This window comes from Ambystoma mexicanum, chromosome 1p (genome assembly GCF_040938575.1).
Source record: "Ambystoma mexicanum isolate Mex_15411 chromosome 1p, UKY_AmexF1_1, whole genome shotgun sequence".
In the NCBI taxonomy this organism is placed as follows: Eukaryota; Metazoa; Chordata; class Amphibia; order Caudata; family Ambystomatidae; genus Ambystoma; species Ambystoma mexicanum.
The window spans coordinates 480958933-480976507 of record NC_090921.1 but is presented as its reverse complement, the minus strand read 5'-3'; positions in this window follow the sequence as shown (position 1 = coordinate 480976507).

Here is a 17575-nt window from a genome sequence, read left to right as displayed (position 1 = left end):
GACAGTCAACTATCCTACTAGGCCAGGTTTCATTCAGGTCACGCAAGTGCATGGGAAGGGGAAAGGAGGAGAAGTGCGGGGGAAAGGGGGAGTGGACATTGCAGTACATGGGATAAGAAAAAAAACAAAATATAAATAACAAATAAGAGTAAGTAAAAGTACAGCCAGCAGGTGGCAAGTGCAAGGTTAAGTGCAGACTTCAAGTGTCAAGTGCTGGTTGTGGGACTGTAGGGATGCAGGAAACAGTCCAAATGTGTGGGGGTTGCCAGGAAGGCAGTGCAGGAGTGCGACTGATGGGGGAGGGGAAAAATATTTTCCTTTGCTATTTTGTCCACGTGCATCTTTTACTGCACACTTGTTCCTTCCTCCACCACACAACACTTCTTAGTTTCCCGCTCTCTCCCCATGCACATTTTTAATGTTTATCCTTTGCCTTCCATTGACACATCTTCCACCCGAATAATCTTATCTTCCTTATTCTGCATCCATGGACCTTCTTGATGATCAGTCCATTTTATTTGTCCTTTGGGCTGCCTAGCAGCACGTTTTAGAGCCCCTTAGCTTGTAGGCCAGTCCTTTTGAGTTCATTGTTCATTTCATCATAAAGTACCTTTTAAATTTTCTGATTTGAAGTCAAAAATTGGGGGGCATTCAATTATTTCTGGGGAACACAAGGATAGGGGAGTCTCGTAGGAAAACACTTTCACAAACAAAGTGACTGAAACTGGGCATCTGGCTGGGTCCCTGCTCGCAGGATTGGTTGCCGTCAATCACCTGGTGTGTAGGTATCTCTCTTCCATCTGTAATATAAAACTGAATGAGTCTCGTTTGAAAAATAAGTATGTCTTTATCGTCAGTACTGCCTCCTCCACCCCAACCCTTAAAATACCTATATGTTTCTTTTAAACACTCCTGCCTCGTAAACAATTTCTACTGCATTTTCTCCTTTCTTTTTTTTATATAATAGGATGGCTGCTCCTTTCTCTCTTTTCGCACATGTTGGTGTTACTTTATACTAAATACATACTGGCTGATACCAGGACTTGGCTATGGTCTGAGGTCATAAGAGATATACATTTTTCACTTGTTCTGCATTGCCCTATTTTTCATGGGCTTCTTTGTCTTTCCACAATGGCATAGTGCACTAAAGGAAACATTTCCTCTGTGGTTGACATTCTCAAACCAAAGAGTCATGCAGTCTCCTTATTTATGATAAAATAATAAACAACAGGACAGACAACATAAATAAAAAAAAAACATTTTGTTTGAAAAAGGATGTGTTTTCTTCAATCGCTCCTCTTCTTTTTTCTTGGTTCATCCGTAGCTGAAGAGGAAGACGCTGGTATGGGTTCCTGCTCTCTGTGGTAAATTGAAATAGAGGAAAACGTCATTTCATCATGTTGGTAAAGCAATCAGTTATTTCCTCAAGGTGGATTTTTGCTCTTTCCTTTTGATCAGAAATGTTTACTGAGGTCATCTCTTGACACTCCCAGCCCACTGAAATATAGGCCTACTTTTCTTTCCCCAGAGGCGCACATTTAAATTCCCTCAACCTATTCATAAAAATCCTGTGTTTTAATCTTTCCTGCTATGATGAACATGTTCTCTGTACTTTTGAAGTCCTCCTCCTGCTGGTGTGGGTCCACAGTCTTCTTTTTTCTTTGCTGTGTTTATTCTGTTGAGACATAATTGACATTTTTCATCATCATACCTACACTAATCTTTCCTATCCATGTCATAGGTACCCAGCATTGATTCACTAAGTGCATGCACGTGTAACATATAGGCATACATCGTTTTGCCTATCCTAAAAACTTTATGCATTTTCCAAATGCACCTATTTGGCACTTCACTTTTACGAGCATTACAAAAAGGTTACTCCACCTTCTGTCCAAAGTCTTCTTCATTCTCTTAGTTAGATATGGCCATACTTTTATATCTTATGCTTATTCTATGCTCACATTTGTTTGCACCTTTCTTAGGAAAAGGCTGTCTATTTGAAAGACCGTATCCCTTACTGCCTTTCTTCTGTACTCGCCTGGGTCATCTTACTCCTAATAATGATCAATAGTTGGTTCACACACTTGCTGTTTCAACTAGTACTCACCTTTTCCTTCTCTAATTTTCCACTAAATACTTACTCGTGTCATAATATAATGTGTATTCTCATTATATTGCTATACTCTGCTAAGGCCATGTAGACATTCCTCCCGTGCTAAAAAATTACAATAATTTCATCTGTAAAACACAAATCGACATCATCATGTACATACAAACAATTCTTTGGTTACTTACTCTCATATGTTCTTTCGTGCAGTTTTATTAACGGTTTTTCTCATATTTATTAGATCAATCTTGGCAATCCACACTCCTTTGGCCTTTCATTAATCATATTTCATTTTTATTAAAACACACTACACTATTCAATTGTAACCAACACCATCCATTGTGCTCATTGTTTACAAATCTGGATATCCATTCATTAATTAATTCATTTTTTATTTATTCATTCATTCATTTCTTTTATTCATTCATTCATTTTCTTTTTATTTCACCCCCTAATTTGTCATCAATCTTTTAATTTTGAACCTTTTAGTTCTGCACTTTTATCCTTTTCTGTTTATGATTATCTTACATGAATTATTCTAATTACAATGCAAGCACTCAAGTTTCATATTATAATCCCTTTCATGTGTAAACTTTTTTATTTTGTTCCCCTATTTGTTCCCCTATTTGTTTCAATAGACCCATGTCATAAGGGCCTGTGGTCCACAGGACATGTCACACTTGCTCCCAGTCTTCCTAAAAATATACTGAGTGCTACTGCACCTTTTGCCAAACACCGTGAGACTTCCCTTTTCTCTTTCAGTGTGTGATGCTTCTAAAAAATCACCACTTTATCATGTGTTTAGTCTTCTCTAAATATGTCATCATCAATGGCTTCAATCAACATAGAACCTTCTTCAAGAGCTATTACTGTCCTCCATGGTCATACTATGGCTGCTTTTAATTCTATAGGGATAGTGTGCCCCCCCTCTTTGTCCTTAGGTATCTTTGGTCTAAACAAGCATTCATCAGATATTCTCACAATTCTCTCCACTAGGCCAGATAGCCATGTTAATAGAATGCTCACCCCATGATATGGAAAACCTCTGCTCCACTGAAACAACTCACAGAGCCATTTGCCCTGATAATGCCAGTATAATTCAATCTCAATCGAATAGTGTATTCCAGGAGTGGAACACGTTATCCCTTGGTCAGTAAATAAAATCATCATGTTAAGGTTTGTCATCCAATCCCTTCCCAAAATATTTAACTAGTGTCTGTCAATAATATAGCAAGGATCAGTCATGGCACACTCTCCTATAGAGACTGGTAATTCTGCAATAAAAAGGAACTCAACCCATAGCTCCAAAAAAACCCTCCTTTGTTCATGGATGTGCAGTCCCAGTGTCTGTTAATAAAGTAAAGATTTTGCCTCCTTCTGTCACATTAACCCTTGACTCCTCTTGGGGGACTAATATCACGGATAATTCCGAACACATCAAGTCGTCCTGTGAGCTATCCTAGTGTTACGCTCACCTCGACCCCACAGGGGTGTCGATCGGACCCGGACAGCTGCGGTCTCCTTCAACGTGATGCATAGTGCAGAGATGACTGTCTGGACTGGCCCGCCTAGTCTTGTCTGCTGGACCCGAAGAAGTATTTTCCTGCAAGTGGAGACAGGGATTAACCACCTGTGGGTTTTAGTGATGGCCTCCCAACTGTTCTCGCTCTCCCCCACTAATCACCTCCGATATTCCCTTAGTAACCTCACCTTATGTTTGTAAAAGATGAGCTATCCATCCTGCGTGTCTTGCAGGGGCGCATAGATACCAGTTACTTCACTGGTTTGAAGGCGTTGGGAGAGTTCCGGTAAGTATTGACTCTGAAGTCTCTGGCGGGATTGGTAAGTATCAAGGTCAAAGAGTTCAATGTGCCCGATGTTCACTCTTGTCCCCTTCCTTCCTTAAGTTGCAACTGAGTTTGTGAGAAGAAGGTCTCGTAGCTGCTGCTGACGTTCAGGTAAGAGTCTGTGTTACCCAACTCTGTCCGGTAACTATCGCATGCGTTAACGTGTTGTTTTTCTCCCTCTTTACAGATGCGGCATATGAAAATGTGGAGAGTTGTGGAATAATACCGCCGGTGGTAAATCAGGTAAGTCTATGGTGGTAAGAGGTTGTATTTGTTGATTCCCTTGGCTCACCTTGTTTTTTCTTGTGTCCCCTAGGTGCCGGATTACGATGAAGAAATGATGGAGACAGTGCCAGATCGAAAGATGCTGTGAGAACTGGTGAGTATGGCGCCGTGCTGGAGCTGGTGAAGTGACGCGTGCAGGACTGATGTACTTTCCAGGTCCGGAGATGAAATGGCTCTGGATTTAGTTGAGGAATTTGAAATAAGTTTGTTTTCTAACCTTGTCCTTTTCTTCTTCTTTATTCTAGGAGCTCTGGATTAGAGGCGTGCGTGGCAGAAGACTGGATGCTGGCTGCAGGCACGCGGGCGTGGCAGAAGACTAGATGCTGGCTGCAGGCACGGTGAGTGTCACGCTGCTGGATGCAGAATAATGCGAAGCATGTGCTGCTGTTCGGATGTGGTTTAAATAGCCTCCAAAGTAGTTCCAGGTAAGAAGTTCCCTAGAGCCACGCCCGAGTAAAAAATTGTCCCTGTAACAAAATAGTCCCATCCATGCCTCATGTAGGCTTGGACTCTTTTGCAGCATGGTCTGCATCAGGTAAGTAAAGTCTATGAGCCTGGTGCCTATGGCGCCAGGACTGATTTCTATGATGAGCCCGGCGCCTAAGGCGCCAGGACTGAACCCAGACAGCCCATAGCCAGGGCTGCTGAGGTTTAAACAAATGTCTGGATGCCTGCTCCCAGAACTGAGGGCCTTGGTCCTGATGCCTGGGGATAGGCATCATGACAGCTTGTCTGGGTGCATGCATACCCTTCTTCCTGTGAAAGGATTTCCTCCTGCCACAGTGGCTCCTCCTATCCTGGGTACCTGTCCTGTGTTTGCATATTGCTGAATCTGAATGGGGGCTTGCTGCAATTGCCCCTGTATTGAATTCATTTAGCACTTGCTTGGACTGCTGTACCTGTTGCACTCTAGGCTCTTGTGTCTGATACAATGGCTGATCCTGGGAAAACCCTTCCCTAACTTGTGAGCTTTATGCTGGAGGATAAGATGTCCCTTCATGAGAATTGTCTATTTTGTACATACCCTTGGGTCTTGCATGTGTGCGAAATGTGTCCTGTCATGTCCAGCAGTCCAGCCCAGACTTGGGTCCCTTGTCTGCTGGGCCTTGAGACCCAAGCTACTCCTCACTGATGAGCCCCAACAAGGGGGAAACATGTTTGGGGATGCTTGTGGTCTCGTGCAGAAGGGATGTCACTTAGCAGTTCGGGCTGGACTGCCCCTTTTGGGGTGGGGCCAAGCCTGATTTGCATATGGTCTTCCCCTTCTGTAATGGCTTGGCAGGCCAAGAACAGTGGTCTGGAGGGTTGCCCAGAGCAATGCCAGTGGTTAAGATTCATTCTAAGCCTTCCAGCCATCACCTCTTTGTTTTTGCTTTGTCACCCCGAGTGGGACGGGTATGCCCAGACGTGGGTCCCGTGCCTGCTGGGCCTAGAGACCCAAGCAACTCCTCACTGATGAGCCCCAACAAGGGCGAAACATGTTTGGGGATGCTTGTGGTCTCGTGCAGAAGGGATGTCACTTAGCAGTTCAGGCTGGACTACCCCTTTTGGGGTGGGGCCAAGCCTGATTTGCATATTGTCTTACCCTTCTGTAATGGCTTGGCAGGCGAAGAACGGTGGTCTGGAGGGTTGCCCAGAGCAATGCCAGTGGTTAAGATTCATTCTAAACCTTCCAGCCATCACCTCTTTGTTTTTGCTTTGTCAACCCGAGTGGGACGGGTATGCCCAGACGTGGGTCCCGTGCCTGCTGGGCCTAGAGACCCAAGCTACTCCTCACTGATGAGCCCCAACAAGGGCGAAACATGTTTGTGGATGCTTGTGGTCTCGTGCAGAAGGGATGTCACTTAGCAGTTCGGGCTGGACTGCCCCTTTTGGGGTGGGGCCAAGCCTGATTTGCATATGGTCTTCCTCTTCTGTAATGGCTTGGCAGGTGAAGAACGGTGGTCTGGAGGGTTGCCCAGAACAATGCCAGTGGTTAAGATTCATTCTAAACCTTCCAGCCATCACCTCTTTGTTTTTGCTTTGTCACCCCGAGTGGGACGGGTATGCCCAGACGTGGGTCCCGTGCCTGCTGGGCCTAGAGACCCAAGCTACTCCTCACTGATGATCCCCAACAAGGGCGAAACATGTTTGGGGATGCTTGTGGTCTCGTGCAGAAGGGATGTCACTTAGCAGTTCGGGCTGGACTGCCCCTTTTGGGGTGGGGCCAAGCCTGATTTGCATATGGTCTTCCCCTTGAGTAATGGCTTGGCAGGCGAAGAACGGTGGTCTGGAGGGTTGCCCAGAGCAATGCCAGTGGTTAAGATTCATTCTAAACCTTCCAGCCATCACCTCTTTGTTTTTGCTTTGTCACCCCGAGTGGGACGGGTATGCCCAGACGTGGGTCCCGTGCCTGCTGGGCCTAGAGACCCAAGCTACTCTTCACTGATGAGCCGCAACAAGGGCGAAACATGTTTGGGGATGCTTGTGGTCTCGTGCAGAAGGGATGTCACTTAGCAGTTCGGGCTGGACTGCCCCTTTTGGGGTCGGGCCAAGCCTGATTTGTATATGGTCTTCCCCTTCTGTAATTGCTTGGCAGGCGAAGAACGGTGGTCTGGAGGGTTGCCCAGAGCAATGCCAGTGGTTAAGATTCATTCTAAACCTTCCAGCCATCACCTCTTTGTTTTTGCTTTGTCACCCCGAGTGGGACGGGTATGCCCAGACGTGGGTCCCGTGCCTGCGGGGCCTAGAGACCCAAGCTACTCCTCACTGATGAGCCCCAACAAGGGCGAAACATGTTTGGGGATGCTTGTCGTCTCGTGCAGAAGGGATGTCACTTAGCAGTTCGGGCTGGACTTCCCCTTTTGGGGTGGGGCCAAGCCTGATTTTCATATGGTCTTCCCCTTCTGTAATGGCTTGGCAGGCGAAGAACGGTGGTCTGGGGGGTTTCCCAGAGCAATGCCAGTGGTTAAGATTCATTCTAAACCTTCCAGCCATCACCTCTTTGTTTTTGCTTTCTCACCCCAAGTGGGACGGGTATGCCCAGACGTGGGTCCCGTGCCTGCTGGGCCTAGAGACCCAAGCTACTCCTCACTGATGAGCCCCAACAAGGGCGAAACATGTTGGTGATGCTTGTGGTCTCGTTCAGAAGGGATGTCACTTAGCAGTTCGGGCTGGACTGCTCCTTTTGGGGTAGGGCCAAGCCTGATTTGCATATGGTCTTCCCCTTCTGTAATGGCTTGGCAGGCGAAGAATGGTGGTCTGGAGGGTTGCCCAGAGCAATGCCAGTGGTTAAGATTCATTCTAAACCTTCCAGCCATCACCTCTTTGTTTTTGCTTTGTCACCCCGAGTGGGACGGGTATGCCCAGACGTGGGTCCCGTGCCTGCTGGGCCTAGAGACCCAAGCTACTCCTCACTGATGAGCCCCAACAAGGGCGAAACATGTTTGGGGATGCTTGTGGTCTCGTGCAGAAGGGATGTCACTTAGCAGTTCGGGCTGGACTGCCCCTTTTGGGGTGGGGCCAAGCCTGATTTTCATATGGTCTTCCCCTTCTGTAATGGCTTGGCAGGCGAAGAATGGTGGTCTGGAGGGTTGCCCAGAGCAATGCCAGTGGTTAAGATTCATTCTAAACCTTCCAGCCATCACCTCTTTGTTTTTACAAACCCATTATTTGGTGGTGATTATTCGTCTGTGTTGTACCCACTGCTTGCTGTATTCCCAGCCCTTCTCTGCTTTGTCACTATCGCCCCTTTTATGGCATACTTTGACAATTTCTTCTGAACTAACTTAACTTCCTCAAGTTTTCTAACATCATCTTTTTTCCTGTTTTTCTCCTGCAACAGCCAACAGTGATGTACTATAGTCAACTGTATCTTAAGCCACATTCCCACTTCCTTCCAGGTGTCTCTGTACCTGTCCAGGCAATCCCTGACATAATGTGTGGTAAAATACTCCCACTTTTTTCACCTCTGCTCGCACTCTTAAAAAGTTCAGTGCTCCTGAACATAAACAAGTGGATCTTCATCTTTTTTTATTTGTAGTCTTCAAAATATCTAATTTGTTTCACATCATATTTTTAGCAAAACAAGATATCCCTAAATGGCATTCTCAATATAAAGCAAAATCATCCTTATGTATGTGTGTGTGTTCTTATTGCACTAATGAATTCCTTCTTCTGACTGCTTGTGTGTTTTTTGTGTGCACTGAGCCTGTAATCCATTGATTGCCTTTACTTCCACAAGATTGTGTGTGTATGTGTGTATGCGTGCATTCTCATGTTTGTATGTGCATGTGTATGCATGTGCATGCATGTGTGCATGCATGCATGTGTGTGTGCATGCAGGTGTGCATGCATGCATGTGTATGCATGTTTGTGCATGCATGTATGTATGTGTGTACATGCATGTGTGTATGCATGTGCATGTTTATTGTGCATGTGTGTGTATGCATGTGTGTATGAATGTGTGCATGTATGTGTGAGTCCTTGTGTCATGACAGAGATTCTAATCTTAATCATCTCTATTTCTTTGCCCAATCAATCAATTCATCACATATAATAATAATCCCTCATTCATCTTGATCGGTGCTAAGCCTGCTTGTACTTATCTATAAATACATTTCCATTTATCAAACACCTGCAAAAAAACTAAATAGAGGACTTCTTATACTTAGAAGTCAAGCCAATTAGGGTGTGTGTTTCTATAAACTTTTTTAACCTAATGTTTTCTCAATACAATTGTTTAAATAAATCATGCCCCTTGTCCATATTGTGTGTGACCTTAATCTCAGTGCCCTTTGTGAGCACGTCCCCTCATTACCCACGGCTTCCTCATTCTAAATATGAATTTTTCATTAATACATGCCTTCCCAATATTTTTCCCCAAAAAGGTGGTTTTGTTTTATTCTTTCTTGCTATTCCTCATACATTTTCACTGTGCTTAGTTTAATGGCATTCATTACTGCATTAATGTACTTTTTTTACTGTAATTTGCACTCATAATGGTATTTTTTGTCTCAGCGCCATGCTTCACAATTTGTGGGATCTTGGACATACTTTTTTCTTTTTCTTCTTCAAATGCCTCTATATTACATGGTTGCACTGTTATAGTGAGGGAAACACTGTCATTTCTGCTCTGGACCTGGTGCACACACCTGATTGTGTATGGGTAACATTTCCATGACTCTACATTATGTGATGCCGGATCCGTGATATTATAGGTAAGCCCTAACGCCAGCGAGAGACCACCTATCTTAATTTCTAATCATGTTAAGATCCGTATATGGGAGAAGGCGGTCATAGGGGGCCGCAGTATTCTGGGTACGGTAAACTACTTACGTACAGAACTTTTGTTAGTAAGCTTAATTTTCGTTGTGCACAGCGAAAAGGCGTTCTCAACCGGCCGCTGTGTTTTCTATATGTTAGATTTCGTAAAAAATGTAGCTGCATTAAAATAACACAGTGTGCATGGAAAAATGTAATTAATGACCAGGATTTAAGTATGCACCACTTTAAAACAGAATTTCTGAAAAAAGCAAATGCATTTTGTCGCATAGTTTTAAGTCTACAAACAACATAATGAAAATCCGGGAGTACACAAAGGAAAACTAACCCATTCCCCAAATTATATCTTTTCACTTTTACAAGTATGAACATCGCTGTATGAGTCTGATGGGACTCCTGTTTCATATGCTCAAACTACGTTATTAGAGAGACTTTGAACACCAAGAGATAGGTAAGCCCTATTTGGAGAACATTTGTATTTAATTACATTACTAGACAAATGGAACTTTTAAAGCTAACTAGCGCTAACTCTACTCTTATATGTTGTTTTTCTTTCCTTTTCTTTCTTTATTCATTTCTACCACAATGTCCCTCCCCGCCTTATCCCTTTTCTCTCTACCTTTCCCGTCTCCCTCGGAATACTTACCATTACGTATGTATCAACCCTACAACTGTTCGTCATGTGGTAATTTTTATTTTCATGATGGAAATTTATGATGTTAAACATGCTTTACTTTGCACTGAGATAATTGATGGAAATTATCTTTTTGATTAATATGCTTTCTTTCGCACTGTAAATAATCACGTAAATTACATCTATGTGTTGTTGTTCAGCTTGTGATAGCAACCTGTAGATAACCTATTGCCCAGATTTGAAAAAAGGCACACTAAGAGTTCCGAAACATGTGTTCTCAACATGGGCTTAAACCAAAAATAAAAAAGCATGCAAAATAATACAAGAAAATGCAAAAATCAAGTTTTGAGTGATACTTCTTGTGGCGCAGAAACAGATGTCTGTGGAACCGTTTTTCTACATTATTTATGTTGCATCTCCCATGCCTTCTCTTTGTCCCCAATCTACCAATATTCTCATCCTTCTGATCACCCAGAACACTCTCCTGTGCTTGCATTTGCAATCTGTCTTTCTTTTCATAGCACACTAAAATTCACTTAGTAAAACATTTCCACTCTTTTTCTCATTTGTGCAATTTGCCCATGCATGCAAACTATACTCTTTCAAAAAATGTCCCATCAATAACCAACAAAAAGAGCTAGTTGCCCAACATAAAATCAACAAATCAGCCGCACTCTAGTGTGTGCCCAACAAAGGCGGCATCCAACAGCAACCCCAACAAATGACCAACTAACCCCCTAAAAATGGGAAGTGGTCTGCATAACCTTAAACAGTAACTCAATGGGGTCTCCCCAGCTCACACATTACAATTACTGTGGAGCAGCTTCCCATTCTAAACAGTATATTCAAAAATAAAGTTCAACCACATATAATTTGCCTGGCAAAAATCAGCAATTTCTTCAAAATATACACCCTTGATTAACTAAACAACCAGGGGTTTAATTACCCCAGAACATATTAATCCAATCCAATGCTTCTCTGCACTAATGCCATTAAAAAGTGCTGTTTTTTCAAAACATACTCATTTGTCAATTTATTCCGAATTTTCAAAACTGCACAACCAAATCACTAAACATGTTCCTTACACATGTGTACACATATTAGCTCCATCCTTGCTGATTATTACTTGCTTCTATCACCTCTTCATGCCTCTTTATATATTTTCCTGTTTACAATATGAATACTCATACAAATGTTTTCCTATTTTGCCCATGGCTTTGCAAACATATTTGCCAACAGCATATTGTTGCTTCTCTGTGCAAACTGGTTCAGCTGCATTAACTCACAGGATTATCCCTGCTTCTAACTGTTAAAGAGCTCTGTTTTTTCCTGCAAACATTAATCATTCCCCATGGCTCCACGGACTGTTATCTCTAACCTTGAAGAGAAGACGTGGCTTCTTTCAACATCATGGATTTGAACATATTTCACTTGTGTATGTCAGCGCTGGCTTCCTGCCAACTGTGCATTGCACACAAAAATGATCATATCTCTGTGTAATTTCATTTTTAAAACATGTCATATATTAGATTAGCTTCACTTTCCCAAGCAGGAAAGGAATCTGGTGTTGGATTTAGTATCAATTTGATTTGAAAACTCTTTTGTTTGTTTTTTCTAACTGCGTAGTTACCTGTCTGAAGCAAGATTAATTTCTTTCACATGACGTGCCTTATCTTTTCTTCGTTTGCATGATGCATTTGGCGTTTTTCTACTTTGTAAAGTTTTTTGGCTTCTTAAAGATGTTATCTGTATAGGTATTTACAATTTAAATCCCTAGCTGCCTCCACTCTCTTGCCTCATGGGGGGCAACATTTGTCACAATGTTGGCTTAATTTTGATAATGTCCTCTGGTTTTTTCTCCATAACATTTCAGACTGTACATTTGAGCGTGCCCATCAATGGTTTGCTCAAACCTCTGCCTTTTTCACTAATTTCTGTCTATTTCTGGGTTGGTGCAATTCACCTCCCCTAAATAAATAATGTAATTTCTTGACTTCATCTCACTTTGTAAAACTCATTGTCGTTCTTTGAAACCTTAATTTAAAAACAGACAACTAGACAGAATGACAAACTAGACAACTCTTCACATTAATCCTCAGCGCTCTTCACTTTATCTCTGCCTCTAAACATACCCTGATAGGGGTTTGAGTCATTCCCTATAGAAACCTGTTTATGTGCCGCCTATTTATGCCCTTATTGGCGTTTGAAATGACTTCTTCTAAACCTGCCTTGAGGTAGGAAACCTGGGCTCACAAAACGCTCTTCATTTTCTTTTAAACACTCTTTGTTATATTTTAAACAACCCCCCATTAATTTTATACACCTCATTAATATATACATAACTATTTTTCCTCCTTTGCCTTTGACCCCTTTCAATACATACCATAATCCACAGATGTTAAAGTGTGCCATCATATCATGCTGCCAGACATGGGGATACTTTCACCAACAAAATTAGGGCACACTGCAGACTTACCCTGTCACTTTCCTGAGGCATCTCCCCGTCTCTGTCAGCATAAGTCTGGGGTCTTGTCCCTGGAACATCTTTAGGGTCCCTTCGTACGGTTGCCATGTGTAAAGGGGGACCCTTTGCTCTTCATCAGCTTTATCATCTGTAGGCTCTGTCACTGGAGACTTGACAAAGTAGGAATGGATGCCTGGATGCAATTTCACAGCCATCTTTAATACAGGCACGGCTCCCCTGATATCCCTCGCGTAGGACAACTCGCCGAATCCGGCCAATGTAAATGGCTATCCAGCCCCTCTAGCGCACTTACCTGGTAGGACCAGTCTACAACATCTCCGAGCCCAACCCCTAACTCAATTGGCCTTGAAAAAGACTTAGGTCGAAACGCGCGTCGGCTGTGTAGCGATTCACCATGTCAAAAACTGTCATTCATTTCTACTATGATGTTTTCTTTGGTGCTAATTAAACCAAGAAATAAATAACTAAAGTAATGACAAAGGGCCTTATCACGACCCAGGCGGTAAGTTACCGCCTGGGCCGTGACTTTACCACCATGGCGTAAACTACGTTTACGCCATGGTGGTTGGCGGACTTACCGCCCCATTCCGACCTTGGCGGGGCGGTAAGTCCCCAATCCCCATTTACCCTTCCCCATTCCCATTTTTGCCCCATAGGGCATAATGGGAGTGGGGAAGGCGTTAATTACGCCACCGTAAATTACGGTGGCGTAATTAACTCCATGGTCCCTTAGCGCCATGGATTTTAACACCTGCTAAAAGCAGGTGTTAAAAGCGCCATGGCGCTAAGGGACCTCGTAATTGGCGGTAAGGGGTCGGCGCAGCTAACGCTGGCGTTAACCCCTTACCGCCAGGGTCGTGATGAGGCCCAAAGACTTGACTGGACCATATAGTTAATCAATTTGCGCAACAGCGATCTTTGGACTAATATATCCAACCAGCGCCAAACTGATCCATGGGTTTGTCATCCCCATAATTAATCCATCTTTAATGCAAGTTTGAAAAGACATTCTGGAAGGCACACCAATCTGCTACAATCAGCTTTCTTTTATACACTTTTTTCAATGGCATAATGCTTTAATGTAAGCCCTCATTTCCTCTGATTGGATGGCTTATCTGTCGCATTATCTCATTAGCTAATTTTGTCAAGCACCGGTTGACTGACACATAGACTGATAAGCTTACTTGAGACCCAGCCAGACCTAATTACTTATCCTTCAATGTCTGCCAAGAACCAGCCCTTATCTGGTTCTCGAGGTCCTGCCAAATTTACCTGGCAGCTCATACTGTGAAAAACCCCATGAGGACATTTCATGTGTTGCCAAATAAGCAGCTGTTCTGTCTAATTGATAGCCTTCCCATGCCTTTATCTAATCTACTATCAATCATGGTCTACTTTCCTTGCCAAAATGTATAAATATACCATCCCAGATGTGCTTTATCTTACAGTGAACTGCTGCCAAAGAATATTCAAAATCAGCATGATTCAGGCCTTTTGGCACCTGCTCCCAGGACACCATTTTGGAATTGGCATCCATTTTAGAAACATCTCAGACTGTTCAGCCCAGATGTTCAGCTACCAATGGTGAGTTGTTATTTATTTTTCAGCATAACTCCTTTTCTGTCTAGTTTTCAGATTATATTGTTACATATTCATGATAGGTGAATAATACTGGATATAAGCTTAACTTCCTGGGTCATTCTGACGCCGGAAAATGTGTCATCTCACATACACTTTTACCTATAACAAAAGCTCTGTGATTCTAATTTTTGCAATACTGGAACCATTGATCAACCTATTGTGTTATCTGTGCTCTCGTTGAGGTGTGGCAGGGGTCTGGTACCCCTCTACAGTCTAATTGTATTTAGAATCCTTGTAACTCAGTTTGTGTGATGTTAGTCCCATTAGAATATGTGCTGCCAAAAAAAAACAAATTTAAACAATGAGACCTACACAGGACACACGATGTTTCTGCTTGGTAAACATATATCTATTTGGGTGGTGACATCTAAACATTTTACAGCCTTTGAAATATGACCTTGTGTTGGAATGACAACTGCTCTGTTGGAGTACAATGATGAGTAGGGACAAAAACTCCTACTCAGTCCCACACTACTACGAAACAAGCAGTGATCTTGATCATAAGGATTAAACAGGCACAGCACAACAGGTATAGACTAACAATGCAAACAAACTAGGCACATACACAATGACCCAGAAAATACAGATGTTGAAATGAAGGGGCACTCTCAGTTTGAAGACAGGGGTGCACAGGCAATGTTTCATCAACAATTGTCAAAGTTATTAAATATGTCTTTTAAAAGGTAGACCATGGGGTTATGCAAGTCACTTGCTTGTACTATTTTAGGTGTGCCAGTGGTAGTGGTGTACCAAACTTCGGCTTCTAGTCACTATTCTGCCGAAGTTCAGCTGAAATACAACTATCCGGCTTTGGCAGAACAGTTTCTGTGTAGTGACTCGAAGCCAAAGTCCACTTTCTATGATTAGCTGCCTTCTCCCTCTATGGGAGATGACATCCAATCATAGAATGCTTTACAGTGTTCAGGCTGCAGAAGCCAAATAAGCTGTTTACTTATTGGCTTCGGCAGCCTGACCACAGAGGAAACAGCCTACAAACGCGTTGAACTAGGAAGTGAGGGAAGGGAACAGTTCTTCCCTTCCCTCGCTTCCTATGCCAACAGACGGAGTGCTCCAGCAGATGCCAGCAGCACCCGGAGAGACCTCCATAACCCACAGATAAGTTTACTCCCCCTCCTCCTCAGCACAGTGAGGCCACAGGGGTGACCTGCACCCCCGCGGCCTCACCGCAATAATATTGATGGTGGTCGGGCCACTGGAGCAAAGCCGGTGGCCCGACATGGTTTGCTATGCAATGCGGGCCGCTCCCCCCGGAGCAGCCCCCAGACTCGCAAGGCTGCCGGGGCTCTTTGTCCACCCCAGCAGCCTCAAATTTTAATGAGCCCCCCTCCCCTTCAGCACGGTAAGGTCGTGGGGGTGCCCGCGGCCTCACTGCAGTAGTATTGATGTTGGTCGGGCCTCTGGTGCAAAGCGGGTGGCCCGACATTGCCCCAGACTCACAAGGCTACCAGGGCACTTTGCCCATCCCGACGGCCTTGAATTTGAATGAGCCCCCCCCACTCCTTCAGCACGGCGAGGCTGCAATAATATTGATGGTGGTCTGGCCACCGTTGCAAAGCCGGTGGCCCAACATTGATATGCAATGGGGGGTCGCTCCTGCAGGGGTGGCCCCCAGACTCACAAGGCTGCCGGGGCTTTTTGCCCACCCCGGCGGCCTCGAATTCGAATGAGCCCTTTCAGCACGGTGAGGCTGCGGGGGTGCCCACGGTCTCACCACAGTAGCATTGATGTTGGTTGGGCCACTGGTGCAAAGCCGGTGGCCCAACATTTCCCCAGACTCACGAGGTCACCGGGGCACTTTGCCCACCCCGACGGCCTCGAATTTGAATGAGCCTCCCCAGCCCTTCAGCACGGTGAGGCCACCAGGGTGCCTTGCCGTGCACCCCTGTGGCTCAACGCATTAATATTGATGGTGGTCGGGCCACCGGTGCAAAGCCGATGGCCCGACATTGATATGCAATGGGGGGACGCTCCTGCAGGAACGGCCCCCGACTCACGAAGCCACCGGGGCAGTTTGCACACCCCGGCGGCCTTGAATTTGAATGAGCTCCCCCCCCGCCCTTTCAGCATGGTGAGGCGGAATGGGTGTTTTAGAGGGGAGTTGAAAATGGCTGGGGGCGGGTGGGGAAGGCTGGGGATAATAGGGAGGATGAGCAGGGGCAGAGATGGGGAGAGCAATGTGGCGGTGGAGGTCTATGTTCAGTACGGCTTGTGTGATTTACCGGTGCTTGAGATGCACATGAGTGTGTGAGAGAGTAGGAGGGTTTGTTGACGGATGAATGAATAATATGCACAAAGTAAAGATTGAAAACCTTGCTGACAAGAAGCTCTACATGACAATCTTAGTCAAAGTGTTGTTGAATGGCAGTGCATCATATTGCATGTTTCTTCCTGTGCACGCATAGATGCCAAATTGGCACAAATGCACCATTCCCCTTAATCACAAATGTAAACTGCACATTTGGGGTTGGGCGTACCAGTAGTGCAACAATGTGTAGACCAGCCTCCAACTTCAGGCTTCCCATACATACATAACATGCGGCCTATATGTGAGTAGCCGCAGTCGAATAATGACGGAGCATAAATCAGTGTGCTGGGCTTTAAAGGAACCATTGTAGTTTGAACAGCAGTGGGTATTGCCCCTTTCTCGATTACAGTTATGTTCTTGTTTTAGCCACTTCATTGCCTAACCACACAATTACTAACAAGTGTATGATTTGGATATTAAAAAAATATTTTTAGATGGACTGTTATATTTTTGTGGATTACAATTCCAAGAGCTGTCTCACAAAAACATATGTGAAGCGACACTAAGGGCCCTGAAATGCCTAGAAAAAAAAGTATTCTAAATTTTGCAATGACTTGATTCAACATTGCATTGAGTAAATAAACAATTTTCAGTTGTTAATTATGTATGCCCAAGGCCTGGTGGCAAGTTGATCGACATATAAATATCAAGTCAGTGGTTGAAGTGGGCGGTGCGGTTGGGAGCTGTGCTCCTTTATTTTTTTTAATTAAGTTTTATTGTTGAGTGTGGGGCTTCTTATATTTTTGGCTCAGGAATTTGCCCTATTGCCCACTCCCCAAAAGTGCCCCACTGATGTGGCAAATGGCTATTCATTCATTTTCTGACAATGTTTGACTAGTACTACCCAAGGGGTTTTTGTGTGACAAAATGTGATGAGTAGAAAAATTGTGAATTTTCTTAATTCCGCAACACTTGTAAAAATTATTAGCCGCATAGCAAAGTAATAGTAGTAACATAATCCTTTTCTTTACTTTAGTTATACCACATC